This window comes from Alexandromys fortis, unplaced genomic scaffold (assembly GCF_014885135.2).
Source record: "Alexandromys fortis isolate MF-2015 unplaced genomic scaffold, M_Fortis_MF-2015_v1.1 scaffold_68, whole genome shotgun sequence".
Lineage (NCBI taxonomy): Eukaryota > Metazoa > Chordata > Mammalia > Rodentia > Cricetidae > Alexandromys > Alexandromys fortis.
The window spans coordinates 8,247,204-8,268,881 of record NW_026067948.1 but is presented as its reverse complement, the minus strand read 5'-3'; the positions used below and the strand labels follow the sequence as shown (position 1 = coordinate 8,268,881).

Here is a 21,678-nt window from a genome sequence, read left to right as displayed (position 1 = left end):
ACCCAAGGATGACTAACACGCGTGGGATATTCCCTTTGCTATGTTCAATAGTTTTAGTCAAAATAAAAAGCATACCTACAGTTCACCTCATGCCAAATCAAACAAGATTAGTCACATGAACTATGCCTCAGATAGATGAATTCTGAAAGGGAAATGTCAAAACATGACACATGGCCTTTGATTTGTAGTTAGCCTGCAGGGAACCATGGTGTGGCTCTCTCCAAAGGAGAGAAAAACGCGGCCAGGGGTCCAGGGGTTCCCGGAAACTACTTCAGAAAGTCATACATAACTGGCTCCGAACTGTCATGTAAAAGGCCTTTCTCTTGGAATAGCTGAACGCACCCAAGTGTCCTTGGAGCGTCCATTTTCAACCCCTGCTTTAGGAAGTCCTGATAATTCAGAATGACAGCCAGAAACAAAAACAGAAGAATGACAAGGATCAACAGTGGAAAAGAAGCAAGGCCCACACTTATTGTAAGAGCACTAAGTCCTTCCACAGGCTTCGACAATCACCTTCAAGTCATATCCGGTACAGGCTTCAGAACAGTCCTGTGAGGTAACTCTGCTCTCCTTATTTCAAGAGGAAGAGTGAGAATTGTGATGTGTGCGTGAGTGGTGTGTGTGTGTGTGTGTGTGTGTGTGTGTGTGTGTGTGTGTGTATGTGTATAGTTTATAGAGACTGATACTAACTGCCTTCCTTAGTTGATCCCTTCCTTCCTTCCTTCCTTCCTTCCTTCCTTCCTTCCTTCCTTCCTTCCTTCCTTCCTTCCTTCCTTTTTTTCTTTCTTTTTTCCTTTGGAGACAGGGTCTTTCATTGAAACTGAAGCTTGCTGTTTTTCTAGACTGACTGACCAGTTGATCCAGGAGCTTTAGAATTCCTTGTCCTTGCCTATATCCCCAGTTAGGGTTGACAGGCATACATTGTGCCTGTCTTTTAGATGGGATGCTGAGGTTGAACTCAGGTCCTCATGGCCCTATGGTAACAACAATTCCCCTGCCCTATATTTTTGAAAATTCAGTGTTCTCGATGACTTCAGACAATGTCCTTCTCTCCACTCTTGCTCATAAACACCACAAAATGTACCTCACCTTCTATATATACTTTTGGGGACAGATATTGATTTCCTTGTGTGTTTTTAATCCTTTAATGCTGCTTTTGGTGGTTTTAGGCCAGTTTAGTATAGGTTTTATATTCTAATTTTGTTGGTGGTGGCGTTGGAAAGTTCTTCGTATGATCCTGATGAATCGCAGTTGATTATAATGTGCCTACTTTTTACCGAATATTTTGTTTTTTCTCCCTTAGTGTCAACCACATAGGGATGAGAAAAAAAAAAGAGGTTTTCTAGTTTGTTGCTGGATTATAAAACTCTGACACGAGCTAATGACATCAAGAGGGATGAAAATATCCAATGAATGCAGACCTTGTCTTTCAGGGCCTGGGCTGGATGGTTTGTGAACAGGAGCTAATACAGTACTCATGACAGACAGAGCTGTGTTATTATGTTTGTACAGTGGCCCTAACCCCCGAAGAACCAAGTGAAGTTTTGCAAAGTCTGTTGTGGGACGGATTTGGTGCAGACCTGTCCCCCTTGGCTTGTCTCCTTCCCATGCTGGGTGTCACGTGCAGGAATTGGGAGGCTCAGCCAAGCAACTTTACTTATCATGAATGAACCTTTCTTCGTATTGGAGACTAAGTGAATGGCGTCAGTAGAATATCGTTCTCTAAGCATCCTTCTTCCCTTCTCATCCTTGCATCTTCTTACTGGATAGCTGAAGATGACCTTGTATGTCTGATCCTCAGTTTTACACTTCCAGAGTACTGGAATTATAGATGTGTTCCAGTACACCCAGTGCAGGCTGTGTTGGGATTGAACCTGGGGCTCTGGGCACACCAACTGAGCTCAGCCTAGGCTCCTCTGTTTCATTTTCATATGAAATACTAAATAGTTGCAGTGTCTTGGCACTTTAGAGTGCTAAGGCCGTCTAGTCCCAAGTCAGCACTGCAAAGCTGAGTGGTGCCCATGAGAACAGCACCTTGCTCTTCTTGTTACTCTCAGCTATTAGCTAAGCAAGGCCTGCTAGTGTGCATAGTGGGCCAAAGAGCTCTACGTCCTTTGACTTCTATTCCTCAGTACGTCCTGTGCTTTTGGTCCCATGAAAAGCTAATGAAAGAATAATCAGAGAGGGAAAGCATACTCATTCCAAGACTCCGATAGTGGGATGTGTCTGCAGCTCTGTGTATGTCTGTTTCCTTCTTCTGAAGGTAAATTGTGGGGAAGACCACAGATATTGTGCCAAGCTTAGTGTTCAGTACACTCTTCCTCAGAAGATGACAAATTAGTTCAGACACAGTCAGGAAAAAAGTCTCCTTTTAAAATGTCCAGCCAAGTAATAAGACTCCAGAAGGATGGTTTTAAAGTATTGACTGATGATGTTAAAAAAGAAAAAAAAAAATGTTGGGCCAGTGAGACTGAGATCTAATGTCTGTTCAAGTTAGTACACATTGCCCCATATGAATACATATCTCTTAAGAATCAAAATCAAAACAACAAAAAAGAAAAACCCAACTGCTTGTGAACAAATGTAATATTTTTTTCCTCTGTTTTTGTTTGCTTGCTTTTTGAATGCTCTGGTTGGTCAGATGTTTATGGTACTTTTTTTATAGAAGAAAAATTAAATGCTAATTTTCTAAATCAGCTTATTTTAGAAAACAAACCTGGTCAGAAGCAACCAACGTCACAGTGTCAGTAGCCTAACTTTTTGTAAATTCACTGTAGAGGAAAAGAGAACAAACCAGAACAGAAAGGAAGACTGAACAGAGCATGTTAAAAACTGGGAGGGGAGAAGGCTTGTATCAAAGAAAAAGAAATCACAGCTATTCTTTTCTGGGAACAAAGTGAAGACTTAGGATATTTTGGAGTAGAAGCAACTATAAGAGACGAAAGAAAGCTTGCCCATGCCTGTGTTTGGAGGGAGGTGGAGCCACAGTTATGTGAAAAGCGTTCCTAATGGCATAGCATTATTTTTGAAATCGTCAAGTATGCGAGACATTTCTTGGGATTTTCTCCTCTGAGTCAGTAAGCTCTTTGTCACGTGCATTAACTTTTAATACCGAGTTCGTTTTCTAAACTCTCGTTATTCCCCTCTAGACTCTTGTGTGAGACTTCTGTTTCATTGTGTACAAAATATATATCAAATAATGCTCATTGTTTAATCTTAATTTTAAATTTCTAGGAAAACTTATTTCTTTAATATTAAGCACACTCAGGGGCATTCTTCCTTCTATTTATTTAATGTGAAATGAGCAGCCACTATCTTGTGTGTATGAACACGTGTGTGTGAGCGAGAAAGAGAGAGGCAGGCAGAGACATATACAGACACACAGAGAAAAGTATACGTATTTCTTCACGTGTGTGCATATATACTATTCAGTCAATATTTCTAAGCAAAGATGTGTGTAGATGCATTCATTTTTTTTCAGAAGTTTGATGGCACTTAGTAACGTTTGTCTAATAAAAGGTAGATATTTATTCCAGGTTTTCTGGTACAATCTAGTTTATGTTTCTTGCTCTGATACAATTATTGATAGTACCTGTTTTCACTCTTAAAAATATCTAAGTTTAAATTATATAGTTACATTAACCTAATATTAAGACACCATGAGAGGAAATATCTAAAGTGTTCATGACAAACCCACTAGAATTTGTACACATTTCCACGATTCAAACTACTGTAAGACCATGGACAATGACTTTTCTACTCTGAGACCAATCAGGAGCATATGGATAATAGTAGAGCTATTGAGATAGAGCCACTGAGATAACATCAATGCAATGGTATTATGTCTGCGTAGGCTCACAAGTAGGGATACTATGACGACTGTGTAAGATTGCTATGCATTTACTCAAGGTGGTGGATTTATATTTAGTGATCAGCATTGTGGCAGGGGCTAAGAAAATACCCATTAATTGTGCCCATCCCTGTTGCCCCCAGCTCTACCATCCACCAAAGGAAGCTGGTCACAAACATTAGACATGACCTGTTTCTCCATTCTCACTTCACACTCACGCTGCTCTGAGACGCTGCATCTGTGAGAGATACTTGGGAATGTGCCTGGCACCCACAGCAGGAATTGTTATCACTGTGTGACACCTTAGAGTGCTTTGTTGTACCAACAGGACAGCATTTGGTCCAGCCACAGCGCTGTACAGATGAGCTTACTTGCTCTAAGGAAGAATGAGTCAGAGCATCACAAAAGTTCCCCCCCCCCCCCAGTGTAGAGCAGAAATATCTACCCTTCGGCCCTCTGGGAAGAACCCAGATATTCCCTCATGTGAGGAAGAGTCCTTGAAGTGCCTGATAATCCATCTGTTTCTAGTTTGAATTTTTTTAATATTTAAAGATTTAATAGTATGTGTCACACTGTTTCAGTTCTCAGGGTTACAGGGACTAGAGCCCAGTCCTACCACCACCACCAAAAAACATTCAAACACCTATAATCCCAGCACTCAGGAGCCGAGTCAGGAGGATTACTGTGAGTTAGTGGCTAGCACGGGCTGCATCCGTGAGTCACAGACTTTGAGTCATGTCTCCTCGTTCTAAAAGAGTGCTCTGAAAAGGCCACACTTTCTCTGTGACCACATGCACTGCAACACCCCTGAAAAATCTGTATTCCGTCCTCTCTCTCCCTTATGCTTTGTATTTCTACAGCAGGTTTTCAATGTCAAGGCAGCAGACCCCAGGGTGTCCATAGACCATACTGGGGGTGGGGGCGGGTTGCAAACTAAAATCTCTTTTCAAAAATAAAACCAAGACATTATTTGCCTTTTTCACAGTGTTGACATTTGTACTGAAGATAAAAAGGGTTGGCATACAAAGCTGCTAACACCTAGTAGTAAGGCAATGGCACCAAGCATGTCGCATGGCCCAACTTCCTTCTGCTTGTAGAAAAACAAAAACAACATAAAACATGCAGAAATCTGAAAACCACTGACTTCCATTAAAAATGTCTTTCAAGAATGATGAAAACTCATAAAATCCAAATCTCTGAATATGTATTGTTAATGCTATTTATGACAAAGGGGAAGTGCATCAAAAATGAAGTGCAACATCTGGAGAGATGACTCTGTGGGCAAGAGAGCTTGCTACGCAAGTGTGAGAGCCCGAGTTCAAATCCCCAACAGATCCTTAAATGCCAACACGTGGGAGCAGAGACCGCAGATCCCAGAGCTGTCAGCTGGCATAGGTAAAACACCCAGCTGTAGATATCCTGTCTCTGGTCAATGAGGCCAAGAGCAATAGAGAAAGTTCTCTCACATCTGCATCTGCCTCTGGCCTTTGTGTATGTGGACAAGGGCATGCTCACATACTTATGTGCATACGTTACATACGTGCACATGCACGCATGTGTGCAGTTCAACTCTGTGCAGCGCTCTCTTGCTGAAAACATTTGTGAACTGTTATTGTTGGGAGCCGATCTATATGCTCCTCCTATGAATTTTATCTCTACTTCAGGAGCAGCGGACAGACACAGTGTGGTAGGACTTTGGGCTTTGCAGAGCCATTCCGTAACGAACGAATAGACAGGCCAATCACTTCAAGGAAGACAGCCAGTGAGAGAAACTGTCAACGATAGCATACGAATGCCCTGATAAAAATCATAACCTAATGAAAGATGCAAATCTGTCCTGCCAGCCTGATCGTTTTCCAAGCTGTAGAGACGGACTTTTCTGATAAGCTTAGGAGTGATATCCACAGATACCTTTGCTAGATGTGATTTATGAAATACGGTGGCATTTAAGAAATCCCCGTATGCCAGTGAAACAATATTTCTCAAATGAACAATCCGTGATGTCACATAATCTTTCCGGAAATCGTCATTTCAAATGTAAGATTTGCCAATGCATTTACTATAAGCAGGTTTTAACTTACAAAGTTTGTCTGGATGAGAGGGTGACCATATGTGAGTATAAAACGTGAATGTGGATGTCCTTGGAAGGGAGAAGAGGACACTGGATCTCCTAGGGATGGCATTATGGCTAACTGCGTCATTTGGGGGTGCTTGGAACTGAACTCCAGTCCTCTTCAAGAGCAGCAAAAGCTTTTAAATGACTGACACATCTCTCCAGCTTCTATAACAGAATATTAATACTTCACTAACATGGTTTCAGATCCCAACTTGCCTGACTTTAAACAGACAAGGACCATTTGACCACGATTCATTAACTAACTAAATCTACATTCACGGAGGAAACATTAGTAGTTACACAATAAGTTAGGTATCAGTTGTGTGAAGGGAACAGGCAACCAGTTTGTTTCTCCTCAATCCCGTGCTGTGACAGTCACATCGGTAAGCGTACTTGTTTAAATATCAATTTATACATCTTATAAATTGCTTGAGAAAGGGTAATTTTAGAACTTTTCAAGATGTTTTTAAGCTCGGCCCAATGGAGTCAACCTGTAATCCTGGCTATTTAAGAAGCTGGAGGCAAGAAGACCAGAAGTTCAAAGTCTGCTTAAACTGCCGAGTAAGTTCAAGGTCAACCTAGGGAATACAGAGGCTGGCTCCTATGAGGTCCTGGCTTCAAGTATTCCAAAAGAGAAAACAAAGGAGGTTTTCAAAGTTTTGTTTGACTTTCTACTTTTCAGTTCTCAAGATAAAATCCAGGGCCTCACGTACGTAGGCCAACTTGATACGCTTCAGCGCCAGCATAATGACCATTTTAAAATATTGCACTGTGGTTGCATTTTGTGTAATTTTAATATTCATTCCACTTTCCTATAACAAAATTTTGAGTTCCTCTTCGCCTCAGTGGGAGATGGAGGAGACACATTGACAGAAGGAGTATTGAGGTATTAAGGTGATGGAGTAGAGAGACAGAGTTCTAGGTAGCCTGAGCCACCCTCTAACTTCCCACAGACACAAGAGGTATGTTAAATGTGGGTTGTTTTGCTTGGTATTGGCATAAAAACAGAGAAGTCGACCAATGGAACCGTATAGAAGACCCTGACTTTAATCCACAAACCTATGAGCACCTGATTTTCGATAAAGGAGCTAAAAGTATACAGTGGAAAAAAGAGAGTATCTTCAACAAATTGTGCTGGCAAAACTGGATTTCAATCTGTAGAAAAATGAAAATAGATCCATGTCTGTCACCATGCACAAAACTCAAGTCCAAGTGGATTAAAGACCTCAATATCAGTCTGAACACACTGAATCTGATAGGAGAGAAAGTGGGAAGTACACTACAACAAGTGGGTACAGGAGACCACTTCCTACGTATAACATCAGCAGCACAGACAGTAAGGGCCGCATTGAATAAATGGGACCTCATGAGACTGAGAAGCTTCTGTAAAGCAAAGGACACTGTCGCTAAGACAGAAAGGCAACCCACTGTCTGGGAGAAGATCTTCACCAACCCCGCAACTGACAAAGGTCTGACCTCCAAAATATATAAAGAACTCAAGAAACTAGACTGTAAAAGGCTAAACAACCCAATTATAAAATGGGGCACTGAGCTGAACAGAGATCTCTCAACAGAAGAAGTTCAAATGGCCAAAAGACACCTAAGGTCATGCTCAACTTCCTTAGCGATCAGGGAAATGCAAATCAAGACAACTTTAAGATACCATCTTACACCTGTCAGAATGGCTAAAATCAAAAACACCAATGATAGCCTATGCTGGAGAGGTTGTGGAGAAAGGGGTACACTTATCCATTGCTGGTGGGAATGCAAACTTGTACAACCACTCGGGAAAGCAGTGTGGCGGTTTCTCAGAAAATTTGGGATCAACCTACCCATGGACCCAGCAATACCACTCTTGGGAATATACCCAAGAGAGGCCTTATCATGCAACAAAAATATATGCCCTACTAGGTTCATAGCAGCATTATTTGTAATAGCCAGAACCTGGAAACAACCTAGATGCCCTTCAATTGAAGAATGGATGAAGAAAGTATGGAATATATACATATTAGAGTACTACTCAGCAGTAAAAAACAAGGACTTCTTGAAATTTGCAGGCAAATGGATGGAAATAGAAAACACTATCCTGAGTGAGGTAAGCCAGACCCAAAAAGAGGAACATGGGATGTACTCACTCATATTTGGTTTCTAGCCATACATAAAGGACATTGAGCCTATAATTCGGGTTCTTAGAGAAGCTAAATAAGAAGGAGAACCCAAAGAAAAACATATAGGCATCCTCCTGAATATTAACCTTCATCAGGCGATGAAAGAAGACAGAGACAGAGACCCACATTGGAGCACCGGACTGAAATCTCAAGGTCCAAATCAGGAGCAGAAGGAGAGCGAACATGAGCAAGGAACGCAGGACCACGAGGGGTGCACTCACACTGGGACAATGGAGATGCTCTATTGGGAACTTACCAAGGCCAGCTGACCTGGGTCTGAAAAAGCCTGGGTTAAAACAGGTCTCACTGAACATAGTGGACAATGAGAACTACTGAGACATCAAGAACAATGGCAATGGGTTTTTGATCCTATTGCACGTATTGGCTTTGTGGGAGCCTAGGCTGTTTGGATGCTCACCTTACGAGACCTGGACGGAGGAGGGTTTTCCTTGGACTTCCCACGGGACGGAGAGCCCTGATTGCTCTTTGGGCTGACGAGGGAGGGGGACATGATTGGGGGAGAGGGTGGGAAAGGGGAGGCGGAGGTGGGGAAGAGACAGAAATATGTAATAAATAAATTAAAAAAAAGAAAAAAATGTGGGTTGTTTTAATTTAATGTTAAATTAAACCCTGTGGTGTTTTCTTCTGTCTTTTGCCACTGCTATTCTGCCTCCTTCAGACCAAATGAGTTGTCTTAAAAGAGAGGCAGAGCAATGGCTCTGGACAAGGGATGTGGTCTGAATCCGTGTCACACACACGGGAGAGGTGTCAGTCAACTGAGCAGAGGGGTGACGAGTCTCGTCTGGCCGATAAAGGTTCGCCTTTTATTTGTGCTGACGGAGTTAACAAACTCCACCCAAGACCTGACCCACAGGTTGCGTCCTATCCAAACGAATGTGAATCTTCTCCTCCTCTGAACTCTAATCCGTCATGAGTCACAGCTTTATGGATAGGATTTAACGATTTTTGAGGATTATAAAATACTTACGCCTCTTTCTGTTGCCGGCAAGTAGACAGAAACAACAAAAACAAAGTGAAAAAAACCTACAAATACCCTGGATCCTATGCTTACTTTGTAAGACTATAACCGCATGAGCCACCCAAAAGCCTTGGTGTGGGTTAGCTGTTTCCCTTCCTGTCCCTATGGAGAATCAAATGCTCATCTACTGAGGATAGAAAATAGTTTTCTGCAAGGCCAGGTAGTTTTTAATGCTAATTTTGATCTCTGAGACTCTCAGAGTTTGATATAATGTCTGTGCAGGTCCAACCCTCACCCCCAACCTCTGCAAAAATAAATAAATAAATAAGTGAAATTCAGAAATAAAATGAGATCATAGGATAGACATCTATTTAAGGGATGTATTTCCAAATTTTTGTGTTTCAAAATATTAAGCAGTTCCCCAACTTAAAGTCTAGTATATAATTTAAATGCAAACAAGAACATTCGCAATTTTCCTTTCTTCTAAAGTGCCAAGGAGAATAAACACGCGCTAAAGCATTCCTGCCCTCATCTCTCTCTGTACACTGGTTAAACAATCAGTGCTTCTGCAGATGCAGGCAGGAAAATCAGCCGTACTCCCGCTTCCTCCATCCAGACAGTCATGCTGTTCTGGCAGCACACACTCATAATGGAAACAAAATTGCTTTAAATAATCAAAATACACAAGGCACTTTTCTCCCCCCTGAGTGATTGGAAATAACCCTGACAAATGCTTGCATTTGGTAAATTATGAGCTAGCCAAGTTACGTTTGCATAAATATAATGAAAAAACATTTTTTAAAAAAATTTAGTGAACATATAAAGCAAAGCATTCTCTTGGTAATGAATTTCTTTGACAGATAAACCAACAACCATGCAGGGCAACTTTATGAAGGTGCCTCCCTGTGCGCTTAGGAGGGGAGGAGAGGGGGCTAGAGAAAGCAGACAGACAGACAGATGGACGGAGAGAGAGAGATGGGGCAAAGAGAAGGAGATAGAGAATGAGGGAGAGAGGAGAGGAGAAAGAGATGGAGGGGAGAGTGAGATTATACATACATTGTATATACAAACAGAATTATCCAGCTTTGTATGAATGACAAAGGCATAAAACTAAAGAGAGATACTGAGGCTAGACACAGGAAGAGGCCCCTCATGTTTTGGAAAGAACGCCAAGGCTACGCGATGCAACACTGTTGACATGGCATGTGGATCATTCATATTCCTCAGCCGTAACTCTCTGATAACACTGAGATTACCTAGCACATAAACACATAATTATATTCTCTTCCAACCATCTAGACACCACACCTCAGCTGCTCATGTAAGCAAGCCTCTGTGTATAGGTGAAGCCAATTTGTGCGTGGCTAATAAAAATGTATTTGAATAGGGAGAAAAATAATTTCCTTCTCCCAGGTAATATGGTGCGATTTGCTAGCCGACTGCTATGAATACACAGAGCACTGAATATGTGGATGCCAAAGAAAACAGATATATTCAGAATAAAAGGCCAAAGGAAGACAGGCATACATTTAGAATTTTCTAGATTCACACATTCTTAAGCTAGTCATAAAAGAGCTAGGAAACTGAGCGCTGACTTTGCTACTTAAATAGGCAAACAACACTGAGAATTCTGTAGCCTTTAACAGTCACCAGGACTGGGGGCCGCACCTTGACACGAAAGGGATCCAAACAGGCTAGTCACGTGACATAGGAATTTGCACTTAGGCCTATACCAAAGAGAGGCCACATCCTAAGAGATAAAGTTGACCAGAAACAAATGGGTGGAGTCGAGGTGATTTTCTTAGGGGAAAATTCCCCTGATTCCAAAGCATGAATTGTAGGAAGTACCTGCCTGTCATTTACAGCCTGAGTCACCGAATATCATCTGCTCGTCTCCATTAATTGCCTGCCACCCACCTTTAGTTGATGGACTAAGGGTGAACCAGAGAGAAACCAAGACAACAACAGCTCAGGGTAGAGACATGGGGCTGTGGCCTCGCTCCGCAGCTGCCTGCCCTCTTCTGGTCCTCTCTCTTAGAGTGAGTTCCCAGAAAGCATCCTGCTGCTTCATTTCAGTTTCCAGAGTAAGGAGAGATGGTCAGCAAGTCTTACTACCAGCATCTGCCTTCTCTTCCCAGGAAAGAAACTGGCTTTCACCGAGTCTCTCCCGAAAGTCACCAGTGACTAAGCCATTATGACATCTGTCTGTGTCTCCTGCTTGCCCGCAGATCAGGCCTTTCTTCCAGAAACTGCCCATCCCTTGTCCTCTTCCTTTACCAGACCTTCAAGTTTTCCTTTGGAACCTGTAGGATCAACTCCACTCACCAACCTCTCCCAGTCTCTGTACATGGAATCTATGTTGGGTTGATCCTCTCCCTTGACAATCTTGTCTATTCTTTGGGCTACCGCTCTGGATATGAGTTTTGAACTGCACCCCCCAAAACAATGCAGCCCATTCTGATTGTCTTCTCTCCCATGTGTCCATTCCCTCATCTCTCCTTTATTTTATTTTTATTTTTATTGAAAATCCTACTGTCCAGCTGTGGCTAGCCTCGGATTTGATATATAGATCAGGGTGGCCTCAAATTCAGAGAGATCTACTTGCCTTAGCTTCCTGTGTGCTTTTTCAACCTTTATCCTGTTTTTTTTTTTTTTTTTTTTTTTTTGATTTTAAATAAGCTGTCTCCAAGCTTTAAAAGCAGATATGACAACTTCCCCGTCTCTTTCCGCGCTTATGTGCAAATCACCAATTCCTCCTCTGGGGGATTTCCACTGTTTCCAGCCTCTTCTGCACTTTCTCTCTCAACAGTCTCTTTAATGCTCTTCAAGGTCTTTCTTCATCTGCACAGATTCACACATTACTGCCAGTAAGATTCTCGTGAAATGCAGTTTTGCTCATATTTATATGCATTCCCATAGCTAAATTCATTTGCTCCAGACATTTGCTTTGCCAATACTCTGTGCTTTCCCAAGGGAATAAATGTCTTTTCTGTTAACCTCTTGCTGGTGTCAACCTCAGGTGTTGGAGTCTAAGAGGTTTGACTTCCAAAGAGGACACACAAGAAAGGCCTGATGTCTTTCCCCTCAAATACCTGTACATGGGGCAGTTCTCTACATAAATTGATGTTCAAGATTCTTTGATTTTAGATTATAGTCATTCCATTGTTTAAAGATCTTTAATATTCCCCCCACTGGCTAAATGCTACACACTCCATTAACAGGCCAACAGAACCCTGAGATTTGGTTTCTGGAAAAGGTTTGGAAGCATATAGTAAAGACAATGGGGGAGGGGGAGAAGAGATACAGAAAAGCAGCCAGTAGGTTTTGGTTGTCTTGGTTTAGACTTATGATCCTGGCACTTGAGAGGTGGAAGGAAGAGGATCAAGGTAAGCATTGGACACTTAGCAAGCTGGAGGCCAACATAACGTACATAAGACCTTGCAGGAAACAGCTAGTACCAGACCAGCAGTACTCTGCTCTCCTCTGTTCTTTCGCCTACCACCTCCAATCATCCATCCACCCACCCAGCAGTCCCTCCCTCCCTCATAATATTCTGTGCCCCAATTATGCCATGTTCAAGCCTGTCACACCCAGAGGATGCCCTGGGCCCACTGGCATACCTTTCAATGAATAATGCTGTCCTCTGCTTGTGTCTTTAGGCAGGCAAACCGGAAGAGCTAGCTCTGTGTCTGAATGTCCCTGTCCTAAAATGACGATGGTCATTCCAGACAAGGAGAGCAGAAGTCACGCATTTGGAGCCTGCTCTCTCTATCTGATGGTGCATGGGTGTGTTTTCAGGCACAGGCAGGTAAGGAGGAAGGTATGTGCCTAAAGGAAGTCCTGAGCCAGCTGCACGCAGGACTGTGGTTACGTAAGTGCCTCCCGTCACTGCAGCAAGGCCAAAGGTTAGCAGAAGGCTGGGCGGGAAGGGACGGTTTCTCTGAAGACAAACCCTTTGCAGCTTGCTCCATATACATATACCTTCCCCACAATTCCTTGATGTGAATGACAAGCCTGCCCACTGATAAAACAGAAAACTCTTTGTGCCCTGAGACTGGAAAACACAAAACGTATAAAGCCTTTAATAGCTGATTGCAAATTTGGTCTCACTTCTTACTTTACTGTGGCTAAAGGGGACCTCTAAGAAAAACTTTACATTTCTCTTTTTTTTCCTTCATTTCCCCCTCCCAATTTAATTTTAAAATTTGCAAATTGGTTTGCAGTTTCTTCTCTTCTGCAGGAAGGTAGAGTCATTTTAATGACTGTGTGATGTCCACCTTCCCTCAGTTCCCAGGAGATGACCTCACCCATGTCCTTACCAAGATCAAAGGGGTCCTCACAACTCTCCTTCCCCCAGCCTCAGACTTTGCTCTGTCATGATCCCCTTCTAGTCCCCTCTCTGGGCACGACAAGAACAAGACAAACTACATTGCAGCTGCTTTGACTCACTGGTCTTTCCCCAATTTCAGTCCCATTAGCAATACACCTCCCTGCTAATTGCTCTTGAATTGCTGGATATTTTGTCTCCTTAAAAATGAAGTCACATTGCCTTTTGTTTTGCTTTGTTTTCCTGGGGTTAGTAGTACAGTCTTGCATTCTCAGCTTCTCAGGAGACTGGAAAGATTGTAAGTTCAAGGCAACCCTAGGCCTGGCAATTTAATGAGAGTCTGTCTCAAAATAAAAGCAGAAAGATCAGAGGGCACTATAAACGAGCATGAAATGACCGTATGTAACCCCACCTATTTAAACTACATAACTAGGGTCTGGGGAGGTGGTTCAGCAGACAATAGCACTTGCTGTGCAGGGGTGAGGAGGGTACTCAGATCCCAAACATTCCTCTAAACGCAAGGTAGCTTCAGTGGCTGTCCCTAATCCCCTAATTCATGAGGCATAGCTAGGAGATTTCTGGAACAAGCTCCCCAGCTTGACTAGCTGGACTTGGAAAGCTCTGGGCGCACGAGAGACCCTGCCTTAATAAAGTGTAGAGTGACTGAAGAAAACACCTAATGTCAACTTAGGGCTTGTACATACTTGCATACACAAAAGTATGTTTATCCACACAACATGTGTGCCCACATGTATGTACAACATGTGTGCACTCACACCAAGACTCTCATAAAATGTATAAGTAACAAGAGGAATAGGAACATAGCTTAGTGGTAGATACCAGCCCACATGGAAAACAAATAAAAATCGTTAAATATTGAAATCGAGGTGTAGTATTTTTTTAAACATACATATACTAATTACTTTGAGCCCATATTTATTTTTGCTTTCAGATAGTGGATGTCTGATCATGATAGCCTCATGAAGACACATTTTTCAAGTCCAGGGCATTAGCAACTCACAACTGTGGAAAGCCAGTATTTCAGATTCTGCCTGCCATAGGTCAAGACGAATGAGAAATGTCCCGTATCCAGATACAGGCTATGCCTATTTTTGTTTCTGGAGGTACGACTATTGTTTAAGACATAGACTTTTGGGAAATGATATTAAAAACTTTCTCCTCAGTTTATTTCCCAGAAAACTTTTGGGCTTTCTTAAGAAACTACTTCACATGGTTTTCATAATTTACTTTAGATCTTAAAATGGAGGTAGGACCCTCTGTCTTATATAAGGACAAGGGTAAACGATTGGCTGAAAATGAATCAGTCTCCCAGGCTCTCCAGGGTAGTAATGCTAACCTTGTTTCCTGGAGAACCTGAGTTGTGAGGTGGGGACTGAGTCTACCTTGCTCGCTCTCCTGTGCTGTGGGATGTACGGCAGGGAAGGTGCATCACGAACATTTGCACATGTGTTGGCAAGGAAACAGTGTTGGTGCGACAAAGTGAAACACGTGGAGTTTGACCAAGTGCCCTAAGATGGCATAGGGAAATACCTATACCATCTTCTGAAGGGAGCATCATATACCGTTGGGGTTGTAATGTAGATAGATTGTCCCTGTAGGATGTGCTTAAAATGCTTAGGAATTTGGTTGCACCTGATCTCTGGTAAGATTCAAAGGGCAGAGTGGAGGCTCTGACCCCTGGACTTACTGTAATTAAATACTTACAGAAAGAAGCCAGCAGTTTTTTGGCCTGAAGCCTCTGGCCCTGGCTGAGGCTGGCTACAATAGACTGGATTTCATAGACTAGGAGACAGTCCAGTCGTGCTCAGCACCTAGTTTCTCCCAGAGTTTAATTGTAAATTTACACTTTTTAAAATGCTGTTTCACCATTTACAAAGCATGATCGGGTTTGACAGTTATGTGAAATGTTGGGTACAAGCGCTGAGAAACCTGGTCAAACACTGATAAATCAGTGTCACGGTGGTGACATTTACTGTGCCCTCCCCCACTTTTATAAATACCCAAACATTTTATTTTAATCGAAAAGAAAGCGAGGTATGTCACTGAAAAAAAAAAACATCAGACGGATTTTTGTGCGTATTATTTAAAGCAAGAAGAAACATCTGAAGTCTGCTTGCTAAGTACAATATGATGGGAACGAGCCTGCAGGCACAGTGTGCTGTCCCCCTGTCTGCTTGCCAGGTCTGCTTAGTCCCAACGTATTAACGAACAAGTGCAAGTATTTGAAGAATCAGCATTTCCGCATTTGCATGCAAACTCTCACGCTGGGTAATTATACACAGAGCTGGCACTCAAATTAATTAAAGCTGATTTCTCTGTGACTGCAAACTGGTCCTCTCTCCCCGCTTTGCCTGCCTATGAAGTCATCACTCTGCATTCAATGTGACACGTCCGTCCCCGGTCTTCTCCGGGGTGTTCATGTTTGACAGTTGTGAATCCGGCAATATTTTTGGAGAGAAGCTGACAATAGCTGGGTGGCATTCTGCTTTGCCCCCTCCCCCATGCATGGTATAAGATAAAGGACAGCTTCTGAACGCTTGCTTTGTAATTATCTCAAATAATAACGCAGACAAATTACACATATTGTTCCAGCGGGTTCCCCCCCCCTCTCAGATGACTCCGCCCACTTGATTAGAGCTTACAAACAATTCATCAAACTTAAAATTTTTGTTTATTTGATGTTAACAAACAATTAGTTTTGATGGGCTTAGTCCTAATTTTGAAAAGGCTATAACAAATGGTGTTTTACTTTCAGAGCTCTGGCTTACACCATTCAAGATCAGGGAGATTAGGAGAGAGAGAAGCGGTGATGACTGCTAGATTTGATTAAGACTTTCTGAGTCCTCATCAAATAGAACAGAATTGAAACGGAGACTCGTATTTGCCGAGGAGATCTCTGAACATTAACACTCCTAGGACAGAAGGCTTTCCTGGGCTCTTCTGCAATCAAGCCATCTCCTCTGGTTTCTCGCTTCCTCTGAAGGAACTCCTTCTGCGACAATTCTTTTAAAAAGACATCCTTGGAGTAATTAAGATATCGCTATGTTTCGCTTTCATAAATTTAAATCTCTGGATGTGGGTAGTTACCACCACCACCCCCTACCCCCTACCCCCGCCATAGGGCCCCTGGAGAGGAGCAGTTTTGACACATTTCCCTGATGTCACTCCCCACCACTCAGGCACCATTCACCCTCCTCCTCATTTCTCTGCATCCCATTAGACAGAAAAGGCACAGACTGCTCCTGCCCGGACTGGCTGTCTCTTTTGTAGAGCAAGCGCCAAACAGTTCTTTCCCTCCAGTTCAGGATGTTGAACCACGCTCCAGGTTTGTCCTAGTAATCTACAAGTGAAAGGCGAGTTCTCGGAGGACATTTATAATGCACCTCTAAGCTCGCAACAAGAACTGAATGGGCCTTACCTTATCAGGAGTCCTGGGTCCACACAGAATGCCACCGCTATTAGCTGCTTTCAAACTGAGACAAGTAGTCCAAGAGAGGAGTCCTGAGCCCTTCTGGGAGAGGCTGCTGACCAGACCAGTCACAACACCACTACTGGAATCCTCTGAAGCCTGCCTTTCTGGCCCATCATGAATTTCCTACGCAGACAGGTGTCATATTGGCACGAATTTCGTTGCCAAGTACTTTTTAAGAGATGGGCGTGGCTGCCATTATGTAGCCAGTTCCACTAGTCTTTAAACTCTCTTCACCCCCTTTGCTTTCAATATTGCGCTCAGGCACCCGGTGACTTCATGAGGTACCCACGCACAGGGCTCAGCTCGCTGAGGTGTGGGAACAGTATCGAGAGTTAAGTAGCACAGTCATTGTCGTACACAATGCCCGTCGCTACTGGCAAATACCTATTTGCTGAATCAGGATTGGGCTGCGGGAAGCAGGACTGGGCAGTTCGACGGCTTTCTGTTTGTTTCCTTTTTGCAAACCGTCCTCTTCTAATTAGCCAGTTAGCAAAAAGAGATTCTTCTTTTGATATTTATTCTTTGACACGAAAGCTTTCATCATCAAGGATTACTCCATTTCAATATCTTGTTTTTTAATTACAGCAAACGTTTACCAAACAAAAGACAGAGAGTCCCCTTAATAATTACAATTAAGTCATTGCATATCTTGGTCATTTTGCTCTTAAATTATTGAATGGCAAATCAAACACATATGCCAGTTCGGATTAAAACAATCGGTAGGCTATTCATTGCTTCTTTTTCAGAGAAAAGAAGTGTTCTGTAAACTTCTTGAAAAAAAAATTAGTAATTTGCTTTCTTTCCTTCCTTCCTCCTCCTCCCCTTACAATTTCAAGAGCAGGCAGTTGGCACAATCACTCAATTAGTGAGCTAAAATTTTTGATTAAAGTATTAAAATATTTGTTAAATGCATATCTATCTTACAGACAATGATATAAATAAGACTTAGGATATGTCACAGTCAAATATATTATCTGTTAATATAAGTACTAGCATAAGCAAAACAATGTTTAGACAGCAAAGTGCTCAGAGACTGTGAAAGACCTGGCATTGGCATATGATTTGAACCTGAGTTGCCAATGGACTCAGAGTTGAGATTTTAATGTTCTCAAACCTCTTTACTCCTTGGTGACGTTTGAATCAAGTGAACTGACATTTTTAACTTGTTTAATCTTAAATAACAAAGTTTAAAACAATATGCCTCTTAAAGTAGGGCTTTCTGCTGGATGGTGGTGGTGTACACATTTAATCCCAGCACTCCAGAGGCAGAGGCAGGGGGATCTCTGTGAGTTTGAGGCCAGCCTGCTCTACAGAGTGAGTTCCAGGACAGCCTAAGCTGTTAATTGCCAAACCCTGTCTCAAAAAAAAAAAAAAAAAAAAAAAAAAAAAAAAAAGCATACTGTATTTGCTTCAAGCTGCATCTAAACATTACAAAGTTGACACAAAATGACGCTCACTTAGTATCTGATAAACAAACTTTTGCAGACATGTTTATAATTACACAAATGAAAACTGTAAGTGATACAGGTTAACTCACCTTTAACCTACTTTGGTTTTCCCCTGTGTATTGAAACGATATGTGTTACGCCTATAAGTGTACGTGGGAATCATTTCTTAAGTAATGGGACCTGAAATCACTCTGAAAAGAGCATACAGTTCTCAGATTACTCTTTCTTATTTTAATGATTTTAAAGATTGATCTATCTATCTATCTATCTATCTATCTATCTATCTATCTATCTATCTATCTATGTATTATCTATCATCTATCTTATGTATTATCTATCTATCATCTATATGGTGTGTGTGTGTATGTGTGTGTGTGTGCACATGTGCACTACATGTGTGCAGGCACCCACAGAGGACAGAAGAAGGTATCAGATAACCTGAGCTGGAGTTACAGACAGTTGTAAGCTGCTCACTGTGGGTGCTAGGACCTGAACTCCCATGCTCTGAAGAGAAGCAGACAGAGGTACCCACTGGGCCGTCTCTCTAGCACCCACTCTCATTTTAAATAAAGCTCTTCATTAGTTTTAACCATTCCATTTCTGAATAATCTTTTCTTTAGTGTGAGTCTTTTTTCTTTCTGAAAAGCTTCATAGGACAAATTTGATCCCGATTCCACATGAAAGTTATTCCACTGTTTGAAAATGGCTATCATTTTCCCCCACATCTTCTTATTTTCCAGATGGAACATTCCTTTAATCATTATACTATGATATGGCTTCTAAGGCCTATCATCATGTTGGATGGATTCCAGTCTGTCTGTGTCTCCCCTAGACGTGGCAGTCAGAACTGAATGCATTACTTGAAATGTGGTCTAATTATGCAGAATGCAAGTGTGCTGCAGTTGCTCGCCACTCCATTTCAAGTCATTTATAGAGGCAGGAAACACACTCAGAGGAGGGGGTGGCGTCCTGATCATATTCTTGGTTGTTGAACTTTCACAAAACTAAAATGTCCGCTTTCACAGACAGAACTCTGCTTAATAAAATCTCTTGGGCCTTGTTCTTGTTGGAATTAATATTTTGAGTGGAAAAAAATAGTTGTATGTCCATCCATACTAGAGTTTATTTTTGGCATTGGTCCAGCATTCTAATTACTTGTGCTGTTTTTTTTTAAATATAATTTTTTATTGAAAAAAAAATTCCCGCCTCCTCCCCGCCTCCCATTTCCCTCCCCTTCTCCCTTTTCCCCTCCTCCTCCCTCTCCTCTCCCCCTCCCCCCACTTGTGCTGTTTTTTTGTTTGCGTTTTTTTTGTTTTTAAGCCTGACTTGACTATCCAATGTTACCATATTTATTGTGCATCATTCGTTAAAAGTTTTCTGAGTGGTTTCCGGTTGTCAAACTTTGTGCTGGCCACTGATGACACCAAGATCAAGAAGAGGACAGCTTGCCCATGATGACAATGCCTTAGATGCTGTCTTCAAAATGACTGGTATGAAAAACAAAAAGAAAGTGGTTGTACGTATCTTGAACAGCTCTCCCCAGGGTGATGAGAGATAGCTGTTTGGCACTAAGCTAGTAAGAAAAGACTTTATTAAGTGTTTTCTTTCAAGAATGGTTAAGAAGCAAGTGAGAAACATGATGGCACCTATTAAACACAGCATCCTGATGATTAAATAGTTTTAACTCTTCCTTACAGTTGAGAATTGAGGGTCAGGAAATGGATGGAGGTTTCACAGATGGACTTGGACCATGTGTTTTGTGAATGCTAAGCATCTACTCCAAAGTCTGCTCCTAATCACTTCCAAGGAAGCGACTCCAACACATTGAAAGTGTCAAACATATTAATATCTCGCTCTAACTTAGCTTCTAGGAATGTGCATTTTGATCAAATGACCTGCCAGATCTAGGTCCACACTCTTCTGTAGCAGGAGAGATGGTGGGTTACCTGGAGGCTGTTTTGTTTTCAGTGGACCTATACTAATGTGTAGTAGCCAATGGTGTCTTTTCAAAATATTCTCAGTGACTTTAACAAGTCTGTAAATTTTCCTAGAGAATAAGGTTTAAGTTCAGCACCTACCTCGAATTCTTACTAAATCCAGTTCAGCATTGACTGAGTCTTCCTGATTCTATCCTGTTTTCTTTGATATCATAAACCATAACAGGCAGAGCTGCTCACCGGAAATTCCTTTTTAGAGAAAACATCAGAACTTTCTTGTATCCATTCATTTAAGCTTCTTGGGGTTCATTTAATGTAATTGAATTTATTGAAAGAAAAGTAAAAATTGAATTTGTTCTGCAAAAAGCTTTACATATAAAAATATATCTCAGACACACTCCTTGAAAAATATCTACCTAACAGGACCAGGGTGGAGGTGGGGATTGTGCAAGGATCTTTTGTAAAAAAATAAAATACAGTTGGAGAAATCTTCAGATTTGGGGGCTGGGGAAGTAACTCAATTGGTCAAATACTTGTCTAGTCTGCATGACACCCTGAGTTTGATCCCTAGCAGCTTCCATAATCCCAGCATTCAGAAGACGGAGGCAGAAGGGTTAGAAATTGAATATCACCCAAATGAGCTCCAAGTTAGCCTGGGCTACATGAAACCTTATCTTGAAAATGAAAGCCAAGACCAAAAACAATTACAATTCACAACTCTAAATTACGTTTGATAATAGAAGCGCATTGTGGAGCCTTTCTCCCTGACGGCGTGGAGACACGGTGCTGTTATGCTAATTTACTGCAGCTGGAAGACCATCCTCACTGAAAAATTGAAAAAAAAAATTCTGATCAGTTACTTGCAGAAGGGCAATTATGGGAGCTGGTCTGGTTTCATTATCCGAGATGAGTGGGGGTAGAACGCAAAGCTGAAGCAAAAACGACGCAAGGCATATTAGGTTGGAGAGTTCTTTTTGTTTCAATTATCTAAGTCCTCATTAGTAAGTGCTTTGAAATATACGATCCTGTTGTTGAGGTGGCTGTTTCAGGAAAAAAATACTACATTTTACTGTAATGTTGCTAATAGTTAACCTTATGTCATTATGTGCCCGGTATTACAATGTTAAACATTTTCCATACTTTTTTTTTTATTAGTTTCAACTCTGTAATAGGAGACCATCCTATCATTTCCTCTAAACAAAGGAGAAAACAGAGGCAGAAAGACATTACGCAGCTTGTTCACTTCACACTGTTACCAAACAGTGGAGCCAGGATTGAAACCCAGGCAGAATGTAGAACTTACACCTCTTTCATTTATGTTGCGGCCACTCGATGCTTTTTTTTTTTTTTTTTTTTTTTT

General features: G+C 41.8%; 1 protein-coding gene across 2 annotated transcripts in view; it reads right to left on the bottom strand.

Annotated features, from left to right (window-relative positions):
* Adgrl2 (adhesion G protein-coupled receptor L2) overlaps nucleotides 1-17,094 on the bottom strand; it is a 256,854-nt gene extending 239,760 nt beyond the window's left edge. Inside the window, exon 1 of one of the 2 annotated variants that reach the window (XM_050149429.1) lies at nucleotides 16,880-17,094. The gene's annotated coding sequence lies outside the window, so the exon portion shown is untranslated. Of the gene's footprint in view, nucleotides 1-12,733; nucleotides 12,874-16,879 lie in introns of those variants that run through there. The other variant, XM_050149430.1, reaches the window with a different exon arrangement.
* Nucleotides 17,095-21,678: the final 4,584 nt, after the last annotated feature.